This window comes from Chelon labrosus (assembly GCF_963514085.1).
Source record: "Chelon labrosus genome assembly, chromosome: 20".
Classification (NCBI taxonomy): Eukaryota; Metazoa; Chordata; class Actinopteri; order Mugiliformes; family Mugilidae; genus Chelon; species Chelon labrosus.
In genome coordinates, this window is record NC_140353.1 from 19162682 (window position 1) to 19186867 (window position 24186).

Consider the following 24186-nt stretch of genomic DNA (forward strand, 5'->3'; position numbering starts at 1 on the left):
AGTGACTTCATTTACAGAGGTTGTTACATATATAACACAGTAATGGGTGAAGCAAACACATATGATTGGCTGATGCATCACCGCATAGGAGGAGCAACAGAAAAAGTTTAAGCCTGTTCAATTTTCATGCATGGAGCATATCACCCAACACGTAAGTGTCGGACTTAGCGAAGTGGCTTCCGTTGAAAATGTGTTGTAGCTTGTCGCCCATAACTGCAAGTGTGAACACACCAACGATTATCTAATATGGTAATTACAATCCTGATCGCTCAAGAAAAGTTTGAGGTGGTTTTTCGATCCCCAGCGAGGTGAAATAATAGAACGTTATGAGCTTTTTTCAACAAAGTAATGCCACATTATTTCTTCATTTGGCTGAACTGATTTAGATAAGAAACAGGAATTTGGGAAAAAGGACACACACAAAGTCTGCACATGCAGTGAGGGCTATAACTGAATGAATCTGAAGTTAATTTAAAAACGTAAAGACTCTCCAGCAAGTTATGAAGTGTCCCAATTTCTCCCCCATTATTTTATTGCGTATTATTTCTGAATGTGCATTATTTATCAAGTATTAGATTTTTTTCTGAGGCAATGCGCTTCCAAAAGGACATCTCGACATCTTCCTCACTATTTATGGAAAGAGATTTAAAACAGTTCTTAGATCACACCACAATAACACCACATTTGATGTCATTGTCCTGAAAGCATCTAATTTTATTCTGGAAACAAAAAGAACACAAGAGAGTCTAGGACCTGGGGAGTAGCAGGGGAACCTGAGGGAACTGGAGTGGGCGGGGTGCACACAGTGGGAAGAGTAAGTGACAGGCAGAGGTTAGAGGAGAAAAGGAAAAGAGCGCTGGGAGAGAAACAAAAATTAATGGAAGGGCAGAGACAAAGAGCGAGTCAGGCAGTCAGAGAGAAAAGGGGAAACAAAGGTAAACAGAGTCTGAAAAAGAAGTGAGGGGGACAAGAGAGAATCAATCTGCCATCGCAAGCTGTCACAGCCGCAGAATGATTACAGCTGCCTGCAAAGCGCTCTGTCGCGTGTTTGTGTGTGAGAGCGAGTGTATTGATTAACCCCAACCCTCTGACTGCTACAGCAGGAGCCATCCATGACTTACCCAATCACTGATGAGAGGGACCCTGCTCACTTCCTAGTCTCACCCTACCACACACACACTTGCACTTTCATCAGCAGTCTCCTCCCTAGTTTACAGAAGCGTCAAATCATACCAGTCTGCAGGTACATACACATACACCGTCAGCATGCACACGCCAACAAACAAACAAACAAACGCGCAGGTCTTCCACGATAGCGAGGGTTTTCGCTCTGCTGGATCCCTGCCAATTCCTTCACTCGGCTGTCATTAACAGAGTCCAGGAGAGACGGAGATGCTGCACTCCAGTGTGCTGCCGAGCGAAGCAAGGCGAAACCCAGGAGGATGAGCCGGAGGAACAAAATGTGTCAGAGTGTTTCTCTTACATACACAGGGACTGTACACGGGGCCTTATAGGCTCCACAGTGAGTGTAAAAAGCTGTGCGATGATTCGCTAAGTGCTGCGGTTCCAAAGCCCTTTCAGAGCAGTCCACAGCATGTCCCAGTGTCCGTCAGGGACAAGTCCGCTTTAGAAGATCTCGTCTTTTGCTGACAGTTTTTTATGTGGCCTTCTCAGGGCTTAGGTAGTTTTAAATTAAAAGTCTTGGTCATCTCATTATGAGTAGTTTTTGACTCAAAGAGGTAGAACTGGTGTATATGTCGGAAACTATATTTAACTGTGGTGGTGGAAGTTTTGGTCTTTTTGTTAAGTTTTGTACCAAAAAAAATACTGCACAACTTAACATAGTAACACACACAGATCAAAGCTGAATTAATGTCCACTTCTGGAGTACCTACATTAATGATATAGGTAGAAATAAAGCTAAAACATCACGGGAAAAGAAGAGAGAGCGGCAGGAATATCAAAAAGGATTGCAAACCTGGGATTGCTGTTTTTTCATTAATAATAATCTGATGATTTTTGTCATTTGTAATATATGATTTGTATCGTTTATCATAGATGGCGACGTGTACGGAGCCTTAGACATGACATCCGAGAAAAACAAATACATTGAGACAAAACTTGTGGGCACAAAAATACCTATGAGTGGGAACTAAATAGTAATTTTTGGGCACAAAATGTATATTTTTGAGCCCAAAATACCTATTCATGTGGACAAAATACTTACGGTGGTCTCATATATATATATATATATATATATATATAATTATTATTATTATTATTTTGTAGACACAAAAAGTGGGCAAACTATATATTTTTTTTGTGGGTTCCTGTAAATGTTATGCCCATAAATTACCTAGACAGGTGGTTGAAAATGAGCTCATGATTCTTATTTCTGTCGGAGCCGCAACACTTGTGCAAACACTGACAACGGCTTTAGTGTCATCATAAGACATATATAGAACACTGGCAGACTAGACATATGGAGAGACAGAACCAAAGGGAATACAGATGTTGACGGTATCATAATAAGACGTATCATAATGATTTGGAGGACTGGCTTGAAATAGAACTGTGACGGAGCTTGGTCCAAGAGATCCCCAGAGAAAACTCCCTCATCATTTAGTTCTGTTCGAAGCATGATCCAGCGTCCCAGTCCTTCTTTTCTCATCTCTCCACTCCCCATCAGCTCTCAATTTGCTGGTTCGCGGTGCTCGTCCTTGTGATGGAACTTCTCTCCGCTGCTCTGTCATCCACGGCGTTTCTCCGTAAATATCTCTGACCACAACGTTCTCTGTGCTCGTGTCAGTTCACATGAGCCTGGGGTCTCCTGATGACTTTCAGGTCGTTATTAGTGAAGGGAGAGCGCAGGCAAATGATGCCGCGAGAGAACCTGCTGATGCAACCATTAGGTCCCTGAGCAAAATAATGCCTCCTTCTGAGACGTCTGGTCTGACGAGCTTGGGAACCAAAGCAGAGAGAGAATGATCCTGACGTCTTCTTTTCTGATACAGATACCTTGCTGTTTACATTCTGTGTACATCCACTGCTAACCTTGTCAGAGCCTTGCAGTTGGTCAACAATGAAATCTATACCAGCATCCAAGTCGTACCTCCGCCAGCAAAGCATCCTGGATCTCAATATTCTCTTTAAATGCCTTTCGGTAATAACGACTCCTTGCAGTGCCAGGGTTTTGAGAATATCCTTGTAGCTCATTCCCAGCCTAAAATAAAAATCATTCAAACTATATATGTCCATTAGGCTTACTATGCTGACTCGTGTATGTCCACCACAACAGGTCAAGGATAGGTATTTTGTGCCCATGACTTAGAATGTCATGGCCTCAGTGTATTTTTTTTTTCGTATGTCACTTCTGGGGCTCTGTGGACGCGCATAGAAAACAGGTGCCAAAACCATTGCTACAGTTAGTGAGTCGGCCGTAGAGCCCCGTGTAAGGGTGCATCCCGCCTTAACAGGTGTGCTGGTTCTGTCTCTCGTATGAACACATTCATTCATTCATTTCCTGTAGCCGCTTGTCCTCTGGAGGGTCGCAGGGGGCTGGAACCTATCTCAGCTGTCATTGGGCGCGAGGCTGGGTACACCCTGGACAGATCCCACAGGGCTAACACAGAGAGACGGACAACCATTCACACTCACACCTACGGCCAATTCAGAATCACCAATTAACCTAACCAGCATGTCTTTGGACAGTGGGAGGAAGTACCCGGAGAGAACCCATGCAGACACAGGGAGAACATGCCACAAAGAAAGGCCCCAGTCAGCCGATAGAGTCAGACCCAGAACCTTATGCTGGGAGGGATCAGTGCTAACCACCACACCACTGTGCTACCCGCGTCTGAACATGGCTTTGCTGATTTTAATTTAACAAAATTGTAAAGCAGTATTCTACGACCTAGAGTTAGCTTAGCCCTCCTAATAGTGAGTCAGCTGGTTCACCACAGATACACTTTGAGATTTGATGGAGCATTGTTGTGGTGAATGGTACAAAGTTTCTGAAAAAAAAGCTGCTCAAAGTGGACATTAGAAATGATAGAATTGTGTTTATTTCTGGCCCAGAGGGGTGTGTTCCCCTTTGTGTTTAAGCCTTTCTGTTCATTCATACAAATTAGCCTGGCAGCCTGACCGAGCCTGAAGAAGATGTTCATGATTGGTCTAGATTGGTGCTCAGTACTGGCTTCCAGATGCATCCTCCAATCAATGCTGCTATCATCACAGCACTTGTTTGTGTGTGTTCTACAGCTCGCCACTTTGTTTCACTGAATGTTAGTCATTTGAGCTACTTGTGCGTGGTCAAATTTGAAGCACTGGCTACAGCCTTTGTATAACTGCTTTTGAGTTGTCGTTAATGGAGCAATTCATCCGCACCTCCGCAGAACAGTGTCCATCTAGTTTATCCGTGTGGTTTTTTTTCCCTTTACCCAGAGCCAGCTGGGTTGCCTTTTTCTGTGGATTCTCTAAAAAGGGTCACGCAAGACCAGACGTGCGATAATACGAAAACCCGCTCTACCGTCTGAGTCAAAGCCACACAAAGGAGGTCACAAACACTAATGCTGGACCGGACCTTCCTGGCTGATGCTGGCTGTGGAGCAGTTTTGTTATTTGAGAGGATGACTAAAAATGTATTTAGCTGTTTTCAGTTGTCAGGCATTTCCCTGTGGAGAGAGCTTGCTATAACAGCCTGACAACGCTAATGCAGAAGCGGGACGTGCACAAGAATAATTACTAACAAATTCCATCTGTTCGCACTGCATGAAACAGGATCATTGTTAATATTAAGATCTACACACCTTCGTGCCTGTATCATGTTACAGTAAAGTCGTGTCACTGTTTCAGGGATGAGTCACGCCATATCAAATACACAGCTGCATTACATGCGACGGCCCTCTGTGCGTCTAACTTCCTCTGTCATCGCTTACTCTAAACGTCAATATAACTGCTCTTGCAGCACAAACGCCCTCATTAGCCTGCATTTTGTTCATTGTGTCACTCAGCCAGTGCAGGGATAGTAAGGTAATGAATTTAAATGCACTGCAGCTGTTTAACACTGTAGCTTATTTATAAGCCGTGGTCATATTTCACACTAGTTCTAAGTGCCAACAAGAGGAAGAGAAAAATATATGCAGGAGAACAGCTACATAATAAATCCCACTACGTTTAAACACAGCACAGGTGATGACAACGTCTTCCACCTACTCCTCTGTTTATATCTTCTCTCTAGATAGATAGATAGATAGATAGATAGATACTTTAGATAACTATTTCCAGAAAATGTTTTAAAGGATGTTACCAGTTCATTTCAACTCTGTGTATTTCCAATTATTGCATCTCTAAGAGGCCGGCACAGTGGTGTGGTCCACAGCAAGAAGGACCTGGGTTCAAACGCAGCCCCACCAGCAACCTTCTAGCGCAGAGGTGTCAAGCTTATTTTATTTCAGGGGCCACATACAGCCCAATTTGAGCTTATGCGGGCTGGACCTATAACATAATAGCATAATAACGTACATTCCAGGCAATTTGGATTTCAAGCAAACCACTCCACAGAGACAGTAATCTGCTTCTTTGTGGAGAGTATTGGACCTGTCTTTCTGGATCTTACAAAGGCCTTTGACACTGTGACTTATGATATACTAATACACAAACTTACTTTTTTATTTTTTTCATCCAATACAGTTAACTGGATGAAATCCTATCTATCAGACAGGGTTCACTGTGTAAGGGTAAATGGTGAAATATCACCACCCTTAAGCAATGAAATGGGTGTACAACAGGGGTCTGTCTTAGAAGATCGGCTTGTATATCGATGACTTACCATCAGCATGCAAGGAGTGTGAAGTACAGATGTATGCCGATGACACAGCCATCTATGTCCATGCAAAAACAAAGGCACAAGCAGCTGCAAAACTCAGTGAATCAATGATACATGTGCAAAACTGGCTTATTGACTCTCAATTGTATCTTAATATAAAGAAAACAGTCTGTATGATTTTTAGTAAGACAAACACTGCATCAAGTAAAAAAAAAAGGTAATGCAGACAGCTAGATATAACCTGTTAAATTTTAGATATATTAGATGTATTAGAAATTGCTTGACAACACCTGTTGCCAAACTTTTCATGTACGCAATTATCATTTCACGTATTGTATGACAAGTTGGACCCAGGCAACAAGTACGATACTGAGGCCTAGCCTATCACTGCATAAGCAAGCTCTCAAGGTGCTGGATAGAAAGCCCAAACTCTATCATCACTGTGAGATTCTTGATAAACTTAACATCCTTAATTGGGAGAATCTAATAAAACACACACTGCCTGCTTACTTTTTAAAATCTAAATGGTAAGGCACCACCACCACTATGTGATCCCTCGTAGATCTAGTGCCTTTAATCAACTGTGTTTTTCTGTGAGAGCTTCTAAACTATGGAATACAATACCTATTGACATAAGAAACTGCACCTCCTACGATACATTTGGTCTCCACCTGAAGGACGGGCTTCTGAATAACCAAATATGTGAACACCATTAGCTGTATCATTAGCTTATTAACAGAATGTTGTCTATTGCACTGTTTATGTTGTCATCCATTGTTTTGGTTGCTGTATTTGTTTTAGCTTTGAGCCAGTCTAATGGCTAATGCCTAGTTTTTAGTGATGAATAACTCCTTTTGCTTTGTAATTTTAACAACTCACAGATATAATGGTTCTTAAACATCTTACCAAAAGGACTACAGTTGAAAATCAGCCAGTTGGCTAACACTGGCACATTTACTATTAGGTTGATTAATGTGCAATGTCCTTTTAAAATAAATAAATAAAATGAAAAGAAAAAGAAAAAAAATGAGAGGGTCTAATCTGGCTGTGTATTTGACACTCCTGCCCGAGCCGTTACAAATAATAAGTCGCAGCTTCACATCTGTAAATGTATTTTTGCCTCTGTAAACTTTAAAGTCCAATACCAAGCCATCTGGACTGGCAGGATTTTCAAACATTTCAAACTGACTTACTGGACAAGGCTTTTATTTGTTCAGGAGCGATAATGACGTTGACTCCTGCGACTAGTACCTCTTGTTGGAAGTGAATACTGCTATATCTTCAAAAACCTTTTCATCAATGTACTGCTCAAAGTGATTCCAGTGCATCCAGTCAGTCTGACTTGTAATTTGGTTCCCAGTTGTGTTCCATAGTAGGGCATGTACATGTGCATATTTCCTTTTGTGGAACTGTGCAACAGTATATTCTTATGAATTAGGAAATTGAATAAGACTAAGAATTCTGAACCTGGGTGTAGCACACCCTCATTTAAGTTGCCTATACAGTAGTAAGACCAATAGATATAATAATATCACATGTAATGAAAGACTACATGTTGCTCCTGGCCCAAATTGGATCACACGTGGCTTGTTCAACCTTTTTCTGCTGCTTCCAATATTCTCCTCTCAAGGTCTGACTCTCCTTCTACAATACTGAGTAAACCCCCCTGCTTCAGTCTAATTATTGTCACCTCTAATAGTACAAACTTTAAATAAAAAAACTGTATTATGTCCAAATGTCCAAGGCGGGGGACATAAACAAAATGGACACTGCAAGGTGGTGCAAATTAAGATCCAGTCGCACACGACACATCCCAACCAATGATATACCAACGAAAAGGCCAGGATGTCAAGATTCATATCGTTTTTCTATAGTCACTTCCACAATATGTGTGAAATTCTGCACTACTCCATCAATTCCATACGCTGAAAAAAGGGAAATATTGGGTCTTTGAATTTACAAAAGTTAAGTTAGTAAAAGCAACACAATTAATTTATATTCTGTTTGTGAACATGGTTTAATCAAGTACACTTAAGTTGTTTATAAAGAATGTTGAACTAACTAGTTTCCTGCAAGTTGATTGAAATTAATTAAATTGAAAAAACAGTTTAGGTCGCCAGACAGTGTCGTTATCCCTCCGGAACAGAAGGTGGCGTTTCCGCACCGGTAGATGCCAAAAACAGACCAAGAAGAAGACCTCTCAGAAGGAAAGACTGCGAACCTCAAATGAGTCTACAAGCTCACGGTCCTCCTGGCCAGCTGTGTTTCATGTACCTAAATTCTCCTATGATGCAGAATTAAAACTTCAGCAGGCAGGTTTAGTCTACATTCAAAATGGCACTGTACTCATTCCAGATCCCAAGTTGAAGTCAGCCATCCTTGATGGGTTAGTGCAGGAAATTGTGCAATATAAAGTCTATGTTAGTGATAAGGAGATGGAACAAGTAGCCCAGAGTCTCATCAAGAAACATCCATGTCTAACTGAGAAGGGGTCCGGTACTGGATATGGTGGATGGAAGAAGAGTTTAAAATATAAACTATCTAACTACCGCACACAACTGAGAAAACTGGGATGCCCAGAAGTGACAGTGAACTCTTTAAAAAAAACAAACCTGTTGGAAAGCGCAGCGCAGCCTTTGGCATCAAAAAGGCAAAGAGAGCAGAAGTTAATTTTTGCCCCACATACCCATCAGCTGAAACTGAGGAGAGTCTAGAAGCCATGCGGAAAGCTTTACTCTTGGATGTAAAGAAGAGGAACAACCGAGAGGCTGTGAAGCTCAAGATGGAAAAGACTTTCGCATATAGAAGACATGAGGTTGTTCGTGATTCACCGATGGTGGATGATTTCATGGCAAGATGGCCTGCTTTGTTTGAAGTGAGGTAAGGCCGATCTCATGCTGTTGTTTTTTTTTTTTATCTTGGATTGGCTGTTTAAAGGACTATCTTGTGTGCACTGGCAAATTGCTATTATACCTAATAGCACATCATGTGTCTGTGCTTCATCTCCCTCCTTGACTGTCCTGCTCTGCTTTTATGTGTGATGGTGGCATTCTCCCTGAGTCCTCTGTGCTTTTTCAGATCAACGCTGAATTCAAGAGAATCACCACTGTTCCACTTCAGTCCAAGTTCCTGTCTCAGCTAGACCTCCACTCTGACAATCTGACAAGGCTGTTCCAAAGGAGAGAAGGACTGCTCGGGGACAAGCTCAAAAGAGTCACTGTGCAAATCGCTAATGTAAGTGATGCAGGCCTCCTACAGTCCTAGAAATGTTTTTTAAAGAATCCGTTTTTTTTTTTTTTTTAATGTTAAGTTAAGGCACATGAGCTGAATTAAGACACTAATATAGAAAATGTCCTTTCAGTGTCATGATGTAGATGCTGGACGAGAGTGGCCCATTAAAGGAGTCTGTGTCTACATGGGTGAAGATCCAGATAACCTTCTACAGGAATATGTGGTATGTATATGAATCAGTGCTTCCACTCTTCTCTTATTCTCATTCTTGATCACTTGTGCTGAAATTATTCATCAATTAAAATAATATTCATTATAATCTTCATCATCAATGGCTTACTGTTTCATACAAAAAATCTATACAGTTTTTCTGGTTGATGCTAAATGAACTTAAAGGTAGAATGAACGGTTCTCAAGACTTTTTGTCAAATTCAGCAAATATCTCATGGCCCGCCATCTGTCTCATCTGTGTATGTGCTGAAAGAAAATCCTGTGTTCATACGAATGAATACCAAGTAAATTTCCACTAAATAAAGACAGCAATGTTCAGCCTTCAGAGACATGAGCTGCTCACTATGGAGTTCCTGTCCTGTTAAAATGACCAGGGGTGAAGAATAAACAAAAAAAAAATCTGAACTACTGTATTAAAACACTGTTAAGTATAAAGTTGGGCCACTGCTAAGACACATTAGTATAAATTTGTCAATTACGTACAGTATTCAAGCAGATGAGGAAGAAATGATGTTTGTATTGATGTAGCATGAGCTCAGTGAAATGTAACTTCAGTGATTCAAGATTGGCCTTGAGATTATTCTTCTGTAACCTGCTCTGTTCCTACCTGCCAACATCCTCTGATCAGGGATAGCAGTAGAGTCTCGATCACTGTGAGATGGGAAAAGGCGTAAGCCTCTTTAAATGATACACAAAGGAATCGTGACAAAAGCAGTGACTTCTCTCTGTGATTGCTCACTCATAGACACACACATGCACAGGGGAGAACCCAACAAATATGGCAGACAAAAAAAATAAATATTTACACAAACTCTTTGAGTAAGGTTAAAAAAAAAAAAAAAGCATGGGAAATACGCAGATGTCAGACGTATAAAGGACACACACATCTTAGGAGTCCCCTGTTGCGCCATTTCCATCTTTCTTAAAGCTACACTCTGCTAGTTTCACCACCCACTCCACCTGCTTCGCGTGAGTGTATGCAGCTGTCACTTTTGTTTACTTAACTGCACATGAAACTCTTGTTTGTGTGTCTTGAGAAATGGAAAAAAAAAAAAATTGATTAAATACAAAAAAAAAAAAAAAAATGCTTCATTAGTTAAAGCTAGAGCTGGCAGAAATACAACATATTCTACCCTACGCGTCTTGCTCCGTTTAGCCTGTTGATTGATTCACGGCAATGAAAAATAATTTCGCTTTTCGTTTTGTTCCCCGTTCTGTCTTATTTGTCTTTGTTCCGCCGGTACTCGGTATTTCATCTTTCTCCACTTGTTTGTGCCTTGTTTATTTAACGAGCGGTTACTCATTGCTCAGTTTCCCCTACTCTTAAAATTCTGTATTAATCTTTGTTATATCCTAATTCATTTTTCGAGTTATGAACAACTATGCAGGAACAGTGTTGGCCTGTCAAGTGATTTATGAACTGCCGAGACAGCCAAAAGTGTAGGTCATCAGCCAGAGAGAGTTTATGCCGCCCTTCAGATTCTAATAGTTAAAAAAAAAAAAAAAACATTCAGATGCATACTATGGGTAGCTGGACTCAATGAAGTTTGTTACAGCTATTGGAAATTACTGTAAACAGTGTACCGGGTATGTGTACCCGGTACCCGGACATAGTGCTGTATGTCATTCAGTGTTGCCAGGTACAGTTGATGGTTCTTAAAAAAAAAAAAAAATATTAGCTAAATATTTTATTGAGTGCCTTAGTAGTATAGAACCACTCAGATTGCTTACTTTAGTGCAGTCTGTCATTAAAAACTGAAGCATAAAAATCAAAAAGCAGTAGCCATCCACCACAGGTACTCACATCTGGCTACTAGGAAGCCATTTCATGATGTCCATCTAGTCCATCTATACGCCGTCAGTGCACTCACACACAAGCCGTAGACTGTATAAAGATAGATGGTGGAACAGCTCCTCCAAAGTGAAGCCAAAGCAAATAGAGCTCCCCCTGGTGACTGGCTGCAGTATAGGTCATAAGCTCCACCTCCTCCATGTTAATGGGTCGGACTTGAGCTGAACTAAAACACTAAAATACACGTCAAATAATGTTTTTTCAAGGATGGTTTCAGTCATTTTAGGTCGTTAATATAATACTGATGCATACTCAAGTGTCCATTTTTCTGATAAGTTTCATTTTGGTCCATTATTTGATGCCATAGAAACAGGATCCGACACGATTATCGCTACAGTTTGACATGCCAACCGGCCAAGAAGCAGCTCCGAAGAGAGCGAGAGCAGAAAGAACACACAGAGGATAAAAGAGAGATCCAGAAGGTTCAGAAGGCTGCTGTGCAATCTTTTATGTTTTGCTTCACCCCTGTGTTGTGTGAGCTATCAATATGTTGAGGATGATAGGTTAGGCCCCTAAAGCTTTTCTGAGATTATAAAATTGCATGTTATAGTAAGCTCAATATCATCCAAAACAACTATAGCAAATGTGTGTAGAATGTTGATATTTTTGATATGTTGTATACAGCTAAAAGAGCCTGGGGTCAAACTGACTCCAAAGAACACTGATTTATACAACATAGTTACAAAACATAGAAGACATATCATCATTTTAATTTTATGTTTACCCAGTTGTCCCCATTAAATTAGGAAAAGTCATTAAATATGAAGCAAAAAAAATGGTAATCATATATTTAGAGATGTTAAACACATAAAACATTTGTGAGCTCAATGTCAGACCGAAGCCTTCATCACATCACCCATTGATTTGATACATGCTATGACCACAGCCCAGCTACGCAGTATAAAGTAAACGTACAACTATACGTCTAACTGTGAAATACAGAGCCTGTTACTGGAACAGCTGCATATATTCCATTTGAAGATCTGAAGCTTAATGCAGTTTAATGTTGTATAAAGTCTTTCTTTAATGTTTTAGAGAGGCGTTGAATTTTCTATCATGTGCTCTCACACCGCCTTATCAAACAAGAAAACAAATGGAAACTTTCTCAAACGTTAGCGCTCCTTCGACCAGAAAGTTCAGATATTAGGGCAGAAGTTTATTCAGGTAAACTTCAACAAGTCACACTGGACAACTCGAAATCTGCTGGAAAAAAAACAATAATAATAATAAAAATTTAAAGCCGGCCTTCAAGATGCTGCCCTCGGCTTTCCTCTGAAGCCACCTTCAAGGTAACTGGTCATGGAGTGGACCCCAGAACCGAGGAACAATGATAAAAGCTGCTGTTTTTCATGTTTTTTTTTTAGTTGTTCCTGAATCATTTTTGTGTGTGTGTCTGTGTCAGGCTGCATCCTGCTGGGGATGGCTGCTGCCATCAAGGAGTGTCAGTGCTATGGGGTGGGGGTGCCTGGTCTGGTCTAGGTGGGGGCTACATGTCTAAGTAACATCCACATCAATGCCAGGTCCAAAAGTTTCCCAGCAGAACATTGTATTGTCACAAGATGGTCAATGTTATTTACTTCTCCTGTCAGTGGTTTTAACGTTTTGGCTGATCTGTGTAGATCTGTCAGGTATCAAATGATCTATTTAGACTCTGAGACCACAGATTGCCCTTTAGATACTGTGTACCCTATACAAATTACATCTCATATTTGACCGCTGCAAGGACAGTCAGAGAAAGTAGTTAATTCTAAAGTGAGATAAGGCTGTTCCCTGAGGTGCACCCTGAGCTCTGACTGCCGCTAGCTGGCGAGACGCAGATCCCGATAGCAGACCCCATATCACATGTTATATTCTCAAGTTGGAACTACCCTGGTAAATGGACCACAGATTAAATTGAAGTAAGCAGTTTCTTGTATGAAAAAATAAATCTTAAAATTAAAGCCTTCCTGTGAGGAAACAACTGGACTTTGGTCATTGCTGCCAATATTGTATAATTTTTTTACACGGCATTATATATTAATATTATTGCATAATTTAAACATCTTTATATATATTTCTTTGTGATGAGGCTACTGGACACCAAATTGCCCATGGGATAAAGAAAGTATCTAATCTAATCTAATCTAATCTAATCTAAAAAACACACACAAAAGAGACACAATGATACAGAGATGTGTCTCGTTATAATTTGTCACAGTAACACAATGGCACTGCAGCTGGTTACGGGTTTAGTGCAGAGCATCATTTAATACAGTGGAGCGTTTTGACAGCCCCGCAAATGAAGACGTACCAGCGTGTGCTGATGATGTGGAATTAGGTTTTGTGTCATTCATGAATAAACTGATTTTAAGCCAGAACCAGAGCACAAAAAATCTACTCTCAATGGCAGAATTGTCAAAATCCTTCCAATTAGAGTCCCATAAGAAGTTAGGACTAATGAGAGAATCACTTTTAGTTACCTCGGCTGCCTCGACCCTGCTGCTATAAGCACAAAAAAGGCTTTCCAGGGCAACTTTCGGACATGGGAAGCTCTCGGTATCGGCACTCCTTCAGCTGTTGCAGCTACAGCTAAAGAAAAGGCAAGAGGTGCTGTGACTACCAAAAGGACGATGGATGCTCTACTAGTCTTGGGTTTGAAATGCTGGAAACACACCTGTTTTTTCATCCGTGCTGGACTGTGATTGGTGTCCAATTTGGCTGTGGTAGGTGTCACTTTCTGAAAAGTTACAGCGTGCTGCAAGGAAGATGGTATGAACACGACAGCACGAACACCCTACACTGAGCAGTGCATTTGAAAAAAAAAAACATCCAGGTACACATGTAAAAATATGCAGAAGTCACAAAAACGTATACTGCAATTGTTGCTATCGAATTTGGAAAAGTTGCAAGGAAACCAAACCACATATAACAAACTTCCCGTGCATTTGACAGTTGAACTCGCTGCAGGCTGTAAAAATTTTCACCTCCAACTTAATGTTGCATTCACCCAGCGTCGGCAGCAAGGCTAGGAAACAAAACCTCCACTGACTTCACATTTATTGCAAAGTAAAGAGAGACACACCGTACGCTCAAAACTAACTGATATCGTAGTTTATTTAGTAGCTCATGTCAGTTACGGAGACTTGTGAGTGACATAAACATAGCGTTTTGCTGAAACCACCCCAGCGTACATGTTGTTCTGTCGAATGTACGAGAAGCCATGTTTGAATTTGTCATGTCCCGTTTACTTAGTTATGAAGACGTTATCACAGCACTTGCTATGGGGAGACGCCGCTTCTTCAGCGCACCTGTGACAGACAGTTTCCACCTCGCATTGTTAACGGCGCGCTGTGCCGAGGTCAGCCTTGTTCGACACCGCGGAGCAGCGGAGTGGAGCGGTGACAGCCGAAATAACTGGCTGCCTCGAAATGGATGCGTCATTCCGAGGAACGCTTGCTTTCCCTGGCGCGCTTCGAATGAGTTTTCTCGCCGTGTGCGTTCGCTTCGTCTTCCCCCTGTCAGTCACGCAGGAATCGGGGGTTAGCTCTTCCGGCGTCACAACAAGATATCAACGGCCATTAGTTGTCACTTCAGTCACAGCTAATGTGCAACGAGAGAAATGATCACTTGAGGGACGGAGGAACGCAAAGCAGCTTCCTCAGAGTCACACGTCGGTGTCTGAGATGCGACGGCTTCTGCGGCGTTTACTCAATGTGAAAATAATTCAGCAACGACGTACGGGCAGCTAATCAAATAAACTAGCAGCGGAGCTATTCAAATGATTTCTCCTCACTGTCTTGAAGAATCATTAGAGCAAACAATGAAGTAAAGAGCAGGAAAACTGCTGTACTACAGAGGCCTTTAGTCAGCGGTAAAAATAAAAAATATTCCGCAAACAAGGACTGGTGTAAACTTTCCAGGTCATTTTAAGGTAAAGAACAAGCAAACGTCTTATTGCTCTACATGTTTATTTTAAAGAACACTGCAGTCTTTGTTCCCATTAAGAAAAAACTCAGTTTGAAGTGTTATATAAACAGTACCTGACAGTTTTTCCTCGCATGACTACCATACAATTACCCTGAGAGGATGTTGCAAAGTTTGGGAGCAGCTTTCTAAAGTTTGTGGAACGGCGTACCAAAGGAAAGAAACTGCATCAAGTAAATAAGCTGTATTCTTCCCTCTGTGTACAGCTATCACTACTCCGGAAAACAGTTTGAAAGACGAGAAGAAGTGTGGATTTTATAAACTCGTGATCTTCCTGTCAAAATAACAGTACGTGTCTTTGTATTCTGTGGATTTATGTTCGCCCCACAGACTGGAATTATGGAGGGTTTCTTACAACGGCATTGGGAGGCTGTGCTTTGAGATTGCACTAGAATTAGAGATTGTCCAGGTGCATGTGTTTGTCCAAAATCTAGAATACAGATTCGGTGTTCTCCTTGGTACACCTGTCCAAACAAGTACCAGCCTATTTGCGTATGTCTAAGTTCTCACACTGTGAGAAGGAAAAATCTAGCTTGTGATTCACCCAGAAAGCATATTAGTGCAACTCAATCAATTCTTTATGAACATTCACAAAACCAAACGGCACTCAGTATTTTACTATTTGTGCCAGCTGTTGTGCATTTTAATTTTAAAGTAATTTCCCCCCCCCCATGTCTATAGTTCCCGTGTAGTTGTAGCACATGGGTTTTTCATGAGTGCAGAGGTCTTCAACAGGGGGTCCGCGACACCTAGGGGGTCCACGGAGGTACTGCAGGGGGGTCGCGAAAGTTTTGGTTGATTAGACTTTTTTTTTTTATATTTCACCCCACATTGTTTTCCACAAATTTAAATGTCTTTAAATACACACATACATAAGTAGGGGGTCACCGCTTGATCTCTCCATCAGTTTGGGGGTCCTTGACCTGGAAAATGTTGAAGACCCCTGCATTAGTGAGACACATCTTGAAACGTACATGATGTGTTGTTGTTCATTTTTAGCAAGAAAAAAAAAACTAAAAAAAAACACGCCACTCTTGTATTAGGTGCTGGATAGAGCCTGTCACTATACTTGCACTGACTGTCTCGTGCCACATTATGGACAGAGCTAACCCTAACTGTGTCGAGTAAAGATGCAGATCCTGATGTCCCTGTGTTCAGTGTCCTTAGTCTTAGAGACAGTGTGATTTTGTCTGATGTGTAAACTTGATATAGGACTGTATATAAGCTGGATGATCACTCTGTAGCGTCTCCCATTGGATTCCTGGTAAGCCGTTCTGAAGCTGTGGCTCTGGCTACAGCCATTTTGGCTGCTCATTACCTCGTAATTCACTGACTGATTCAAAAACGGTCAAAGATATGGAGAGTCTGTGGAACTGAGGCAGGTGGACGACGCAGAGGCAGACAGTTTGACATGTATTTACTGCACCGACCTGTCTCTAAAGCATCCACACCTTTAATTATGCATAAAGTTAAAACTTAATAGAATTTAAATTAATCAGTTATATAAAAATGTACCCCACACAGTTGTAATTAATGGGGAAATTGGCTTTTGGGACCAAAATAATTTATTGTGCCACACTGTAATATGTTCATTTGTGCTTTTGGAGCCTCAGTTGGCCATTTGAGGAATTCCAGTTGTTAGCACTTTCACATTTGCTTCAGTCCCAGCTCTTGTTTTCAGCGGCTTACCCTTCTTTCGCAGGTATTCCGTCATAAACCAAAGTACATGAGCATGGCACTGGATAAAAATTAAGGGGATTATCAAAGGGATTAGAATTTATCATGCCAGGGTCTTGATGAATGGGCAAGTGTATAACAAGCATCTTTGTTCCAGTCTGTCCTATCAGAGCTAAATTAGCTTCTCTAGGTCCACACTACTAGCAAGGGTTGAACATTCATCATTTAATATTTGCAGACATTGCTAGGAAACAAGACAAACTCTATCAGCTATTTGATAAACACTAAGAAGGCTTACGAGACTAAAGAGGGCATCTGAATCTCCAACAAATCTGCATCTTCTAAAAACCAAAACGCATCAACATAAAAGTCCGTCTTGGAAGATTGTGCAAGATTAAACAGACGTCCTACATGCACATACACAATATAAACCTGCTCACATATATATAGAATACTGAACTTAGCAAAGCCTTCAAGAGCTTTACTTGGCGCCATTATATCTCAAGTGCCTGTGTTGTAATGATTGCAGAGCTCTTATGAAGGAGAAATCTATCTACATCTGAGTTTAAACCGCCACTTGAGACACAGCGAATTAGAAACACGAACACTTAGACACGTTGACTGAATGCACAAAATGCTTCGGTGCTGCTTATTAGTTTGAGCCATAGGTCTGCATTTGACATTGGGGAAACAAAATAAGTAATCGGGCTGGAAAGGGACAGAAAGTAGATATAAGCTGGCAAGAAAATTGCATTTGTATTTCCAGCTGATAAAACATGATGGAGATCACTGGCAAAGATCTGCCAGACTCATCAAATCCTTTGGTTGGGCTTTAAGTGGTGATGAACAGAAGAGTAACAGCAACGCAGTCGTACACATCATCTGAGTGCCATGGAGGCAAAAGTCCCTTGCCACAGTAATCAGACATTAGATAAGTCATAGCAAAATAGAACATATTTACATTTAAGCTGATGCCTCTAGATATTTGGCATTTCCATTTTAAAACTTATTTAACTCATTACTAATCAATTATCAGTCTGTGAAGGTTCTCAGTCATCCAGGTCATGGTATATCCAACAAAGGTTAAATCATCGGCTGTGGCTCAGTAGGTAGAGCGGGTTGTCCACGAACCAGAAGGCTAGCGGTTTGATCCCCGGAATGTGCCACATGCCGAAGTGTCCTTGAGCAAGACACTGAACCCCTGTGGGAACACTTTATTTCCCGGTGCAACATAACGGTGATGGCGGTGATCCAGTGGACCGGACAAACACCGTCTGCCGACGATGTTTCGCAGAGGTGCGGTACGTCGCTGGAAACGCATCAAACATGCTAACGCACATAAGACGGCATCACCCCGATATGTCTATTTTTTACTTTTTACTTTTATAACAGGTGGTTTTTATTTTTTTCAGTCAATTGGTGTCTGTTCAAAATAGAAAAAAAAGCTAGTCTTACATATGCGAGTTTTTGTTGCTCTTTTCCCGTTGTACCGAACCGTGACCCCCACACCGAGGTACGTACCGAACCGTGACTTGTGTCTACCATTAAACCCCTAGTTCTCAGTCATCCAGGTCATAGTATATCCAAAAAAAACTAGATGAAGCAGGAGCAACTGGACTCGTAGAAGATGTTTCACCACTCATCCAAATAGCTCCTTCAGTTCTAAAGGATTGGTGGCGAACTGGGTTTTAATAGTCAGGACCGGAGAGTAATCTGTGGGTGATGCCCATCAGATGGTTGCTCTTAATTATTTTCATTTCAACCAACTGGTCGACTAATTCATTTCTGTCGTAGAGGTTGGTTTCTATGCAAACATAATAGTTGTCGCAAGGATCTGGACATCGCTGGACTTTACACAAAAATAAAAACTGAAAATAATGATTTCTCCGTCAGTCATAATGCTAATCAAACAATATCCATGTACTGTAGACTGTTGGGGGACTCAGGGTCAAGTCGCCTTGTAAGTCAATAATTTGTTTGTCGGCTGGTTTAAAATGTCAAATGAGCGGCGAGATAACAGAAAGCCAGCTTTGATTTTCCGATTCATTACTCAGCAATGTAATGCTAATGCCTTGATCAATGGATAGAGGCACACAGGGCGAGCATGTCGATTTCAGCTCTCACCCGCTGCACCTGCAATAACGGCATTATTAAATATTCTATCATATTGATTGATCACGAACCGTCCCAATGTTTTTATCCTAGGCCTGTACTTTAAGTACTTTAACCCCCGATGGCTCTATTTGGGACCCTTGTGACCTGTCTTTTTCTCCAGCCGCTGTGACTGTATGTCTTCAGGCCTTGAATATGCCTCCAGAGTAAAATATAACACCTCCAAAAACCAATATATCAGCTTTCTGCTGCTTTTTGGTTAGAGGCTAATGTACTCCAGACTTTGTTGTTCTGTAAATAAAACATGGTGCTTATGGTAATGTCTCAAAAAAAATAAAAAAATAAAAAAACAGCAACACAATGGACCGCGTACTGTGCATCCTTATCTGTAAACACACACACATACTCATATGCACATTCAGCTAAGGGCTAAATAATAGATGAGCTCTAAACACACACATACCTTTTTCTTTTTGGCAGGAGGCCAAACGCTGCACACTCAGTCGGACTAAATGACTATAAAGTAATGATGTGTTATGTTTGTTCTCATCTTTAAACACAACCACGCACACAAGCTAACAAAAGGGTAAAAGTTAATTTCAGCTCTCAACTGTTTAACTCACAGACACGACCTTTTATTATGTTATGTTTCATGTTCTATACCAATGAAAGGACACCACTACTCATTTGCTGGTTTCTGCATTATGGAATAAACCCAATGCTGACAAACCTACGAAATAACACATGAGTTATGAAGTTAACAAAAAAAAAAAATATCTGATTCATTTCTCTTTAACCAAAGCCTTCCCTGCCTTGAGGGATCCTGACAAATGTCATCCCACTGTTTCATCCCAGTTGCATTTTCATTTATGTATTCATTCGTTTGAAAATGTTTAATTTTAAAAATTTTGACCAGAGCCGTATGCTGTACACCAACACCAACGCAGCAAAGCACAAATGATGATCCCAGACACATTAAGGCAACAAATTCCACTTGTTAATTGAAAACATTTCCAAGTGACTGCTATACGAAGCTGGTTAAGAGAAAATATGTAGTCATCAAGGCCGTCATTGGGGACTCTAAAATACTCAATATATTTTGCTTGCACAAGTTGTTTTTTTACCCCCCACATAATAATCCATGTTTTATTTCCTGGCATAGACGGGTCAGGGCAAGGATCTGAAAATTCTGTAGGCGGATGTCTTGCAGGCAGAACCACAGCACATCCAGGAGTGTATGATCTACACAGGGTATGATGTCCTGCCAAGTCCTTCAAAGCTTTACAGCTCAGGGGAAGTGGACTCCCCACTCTGACTACTGGGCCCAGGTAAGAGGAACACTGAACACATTCTGAACCCAAAGAAGTTCTACAGCAGGATGCCACAACTGGGTGCTCAGAACCAATGCAGAAGCCAGCAGTAACCGTTAGGGGTCCCGGCAACAACACGAGACTGGCATTCAACCTGCATAACAAGCTGACATTCTCCCAGCGCATTGTTAAAACTACCCTAAAGCCAGCCATTCCACCAGTCACAGAGGCCAATAAGAACATGCCAGTGGAACTGACGGTGCCTTGGGAGGATGGGGGAGGTGCATGAGAGGATGAGGGCCAGATATGAATAACTGGTCACTGATTGCCAGAAGCGCAGCTGGAAGGCGAGATGCATGCCCGGATGCATGGCTGGATAATCGCCCGAATGCCTTAAGCCAACCTGGTGTCATTACCGAGGCAGCAGAGAGATCCTCGAGATGGCTCTGGATCAATAGAGAGGGCCACAGGGAAAGGTAGAGGCTACCTGAACACAAGCTGTGGCCTTATCAACTGCAGATGGGTCACCTGGAAAAGGTCATCTGATACGGTATTTGAGAAGCCAAAACCCTTAATGGGCCTAGAACACGTCACATGATATGCATCTAAGAATCCATTATACAAATAGGTGTCTTCAGATTTGTTCTACATTGTGGGATATAAATAAATAAATAAATAAAATGTGTGTGTTGCTATAAAGTCATTTTATCTTTCAATGGTTACTGCTAATACTAACATTCACTTGGCCTACTAGACAAAAGTCACAGCATGAGATAGCAGGAGAAAGAGAGAGGATATATAGAAAAGCCAGTGATGGAAAGAAAGGGACAGTGGCTGGATGAGAAAGAGTCAGTGGCATCCCACCCGAAAAGCCCAAGAAGCTGTTCTGTCTCTGAGAATAGAGTACACATGGAGTCCACAAGCACGAAGGGTGATCCTTACATAACTGTGCATAAAGTATGAAAACAAAAACAAAAAAAGCAGTTGATTTAAAAAGCAGTGTAATGGTGCAAAGGATCACACATTTCTCATTCTTTTATATATTTAGAAGACTTACAACATCTTATAGTGTTGATGAGTATGAAGAACCAACAGGACTTTTAGGGTATCAGTCACTACACTCTCTACAGACTGGACTGAGACTGAGGACGATGATATGCATGCTGTCTGCAGGTACTCCATGGACGAAGTTAGAAAATACTTTTTTGGCGACTGAGCAACTTTATCAACAATTTTATAAATGTCATCCAGTATTTTGTTGTCCCTAATACGAACTAGGGCCCAGTTTCTCAGTGACAGACAATAGTCAAGTTTTCCAGCCCCTGCTTTCCTTTCTTAAAAGAGCCTTTTCTCTGCACACACAGAGAGGTAAGGCATGTACTGTGTGTACTGTTGTATATGTATGCCTAAGCATTTGGCTACTATTTCTAATTTAAATGTGAAGAATTAGTCTAATTATCGTACAGATATCCAACAACCATGGTTTGTTGCGTTTTGTCTTTGTTTGTTTTTCAGCTTGTGTTGTACTCACAGATACTTCCTGCACAGGTGCCGAGCCGAGGCCCCGCCAGCATCTACGGACAATAACCTCAAGAACCAATTTATCTTGAATGATCTGGACACCCGTGTTAACTCTGCAGCAGGGCAGCTTTGGGTCCCATGCTCGCCTCTGAAAAGCCCCCATGTGTCAAGAAGAAGAAGCAGTGGCTATCCAGTGTAAGCCAGCGCCGCGCTGCAATTTGCTAGAGCAGCGTGACACCAAATCCCATTTCCCACTCTACAGTGGTTAACAGGATGGAAGCTGCTCCCTCTCTGTCTCCGTCTCTCTATGTGTCATTCTTATTCCCTCCCTCTACCTTACTTTGTCTTTCTCTCTCATTATCTGGCTCTCCAACCTTTGCTTTGAGCTGCTTTAAACTCCTTTAGTCTGCGCTTTAACTCTGCCTCCTCTTTTGTCTCCTGCTTCCTTGTGTTCCCCCTCTCTCAGTCTTGCTTTCCAATGCATACTTATTCCCCAGCTAATCCTCCTCCTTCCTGCTTGTGTCCTGTGTATGTCCTTGCCTTACCGTGCTCTTGACAACCATACTAAGCCAACTAAACCGGATGCTGTTCGTGCCAGAACGACAGCCATCTACAGCACCTTTCCCAGGCGTATTCGTATGCTTTCTCACGTACGCAAGAAAAACAGGAACCTTGATATCTTCATACCCTTCACAGGACAAGCGGTTACAGAAGATGAATGAATGACAACTTCATCACCTTCTCTGTCGTCAGTCAAGAAAGCTGTTAAACTACAGCCGCCATCTGGTAAAGAGCGGCACGCCAAGCCAAAGGTTTGCTAGTTTGTTAGTTTGTAGAGGTGCCGTTTGAATTGAACAGCAACTTAACTTAATATTGTGAAGTTATTGGTATCATTTAGTGTTTCCAGAACCCCCTGGTTTGTGTACCTCTAGGTCTTATTGTAAAAATTAGCAATATAATAAAATATCGGTTCTCTTGACAACCCTAGTTTCCATGCCAAAAACAAGAATCAGGTCGTCTTTAAAGAAGAGTCGTCCATTTAGGCAACTTGAGCAATACATTTTCTAACGGGTCAACGGTTAAATCAACAGCGAGTCTCGCTACGCCAGGCCTGCTTGGGTCATCAGTTATGATAGCTAAAACAATACTGCACTCACACAATTGCTCATAGAACACAACAGCATCAATTAAACTAGATGAAATACAGGAACACACCGATGAACAGACAGTTTAAAAATACCAGATTTATTTTGGCAGCAAAAACAACAGAGACTTGCTATCTTGCTTGCACTTAGATTGATTTAGATAATGTGGTGTTTACAGCTTGTCTCATTATCCGTCTACCTATTTTTTGTCGCCTCTATCTATTCCATTTTCCATCATCATGTTCATGTTCTAAGAGTGCGATATTATCGCGGTAGATGTGACTGATGGCCATCACAATCAAAATAAAAGCTTCTTTCAGCATGTTCAAAAAGCTAATTTCTGCCTTGCCCACATTCAATTGTGAAATCATTGTTTAGAGCTTTATTCATTCAGTGTTAACGTGGATGCACTAAGGGCGGTAATCAGTCTATTTTCATTCTCTTCGATTTTTTCCCCTCCTTTGCGACTCACACAATAAGAAAATCGGATTGGTAAAATGTTGTGTGTGTCTGGGAGGGTCGAAACATAAGGACATTCATTTGATATAAATGAAAAGGAAACATTTTTCGGCAATTTACCACGGTTTCTTCAGCTAATAAGCTAATATTCGATTTCAAGCCTTCAAATGATTGTACATTGAACTAAACCAAAGGTAATAGCATTAATGAGGTGGCATCTTTAACCTAAACTGACTTTGAGCCTTCATGATTCATGTGCCCGCTTTTCGGGGCACGTTGCTATGAACTTGATTTGGAAAACCAAGCTGGATATAAGACCTTGAGGCGATTCTGACCCAGAGTATAGGTTCTTAATAAAGCCAAATCTAATGAGTCATAAAAAAAATCCACTCTGATACATATTACATTTCTCACCCTATTTTAGGGCAAGTCTTTAGGATTCTTTTATATTGAGAATGAGGCTGATTAAAACAAAGGCCAAAGCAATGAGACGTATAAGTACAGTACTTAAAATAAAGTGTTCTGGGACTAAACGGACTACCACTTTCACATAACACTCCATCCATGCAAGTATCATTTTAATAGTGAACTTACAACAAAAAATAATAGGGAACTAAATGTATTTCTTGGAACATGTGCATTTTGTACGCAAAAACTTTCCTCAAGGAACAAGAACCTTTTGAGGAACTCAGGTTCCCTACCTACTCAAGTTCTGATACATTCCAAAAAGCCACAAACATTTTTGGTGTGCCTTGTAAGGGTATACGTCACTGACTAGCAAAGTGTGCTGTTTTTTTCCTGCAAAGGTTTTAAATGGCTGGCATTTTTTAAAACAAAAACACTCCCCCAAATGCACCA